Source organism: Wasmannia auropunctata, unplaced genomic scaffold, assembly GCF_000956235.1.
Source record: "Wasmannia auropunctata unplaced genomic scaffold, wasmannia.A_1.0 LD336060.1, whole genome shotgun sequence".
NCBI classification, from domain to species: Eukaryota; Metazoa; Arthropoda; class Insecta; order Hymenoptera; family Formicidae; genus Wasmannia; species Wasmannia auropunctata.
In genome coordinates, this window is record NW_012026830.1 from 1,629,164 (window position 1) to 1,629,940 (window position 777).

Here is a 777-nt window from a genome sequence, read left to right on the forward strand (position 1 = left end):
TATGTAACAATACGTAATAGAAATACTAAAATATTACAAAATGTTAGTACTATGGATCCAAATGTTGAACCATGGATATATCCTTTATTTTATCCATATGGTACTCAAGGATGGCATTGTAATTTGACAAAATTAAATAGTAACAAACGAATAACTAGAGGACAGTTTATTAAATATCGTATGGCTATTCGTGATGAATTTAACGTATTTTTATTAGGTCGTCGTCTATATCAACAATGGCTTGTAGACAATTATGTAAAAATTGAAAAAGATAGAATAAATTATTGTAAAGATCATCAAAAAGAATTACGTACTGAAACATATCAAGGTTTAAGAGATTATCTACAAACTACGGCAAATAATTTAAATGGACGTATTGGAAAAATGGTTATACTTCCTTCTACATTTATAGGTTCACCACGTAATATGTTACAAAATTATCAAGATGCAATGGCAATTGTTAGTAAATTTGGCAAACCAGATCTTTTTATTACAATGACTTGTAATCCAAAATGGCGTGAAATTGAAGAAAATCTTTTACATGGTCAACAAGCTTCTGATAGACCAGATATTTGTGCTCGTGTTTTTAATATTAAAAAAGATTATTTAATTGACTTGATTGTTAAACAAAAATTTTTTGGAGAAGTAGCAGCCTTTGTATATGTCATTGAATTTCAAAAACGCGGCTTGCCACATATCCACTTGTTAGTTACTTTAAAATACAATTTTAAAATAACAACTCCACAAATCGTTGATAAGTATATCTCTGCTGAAATT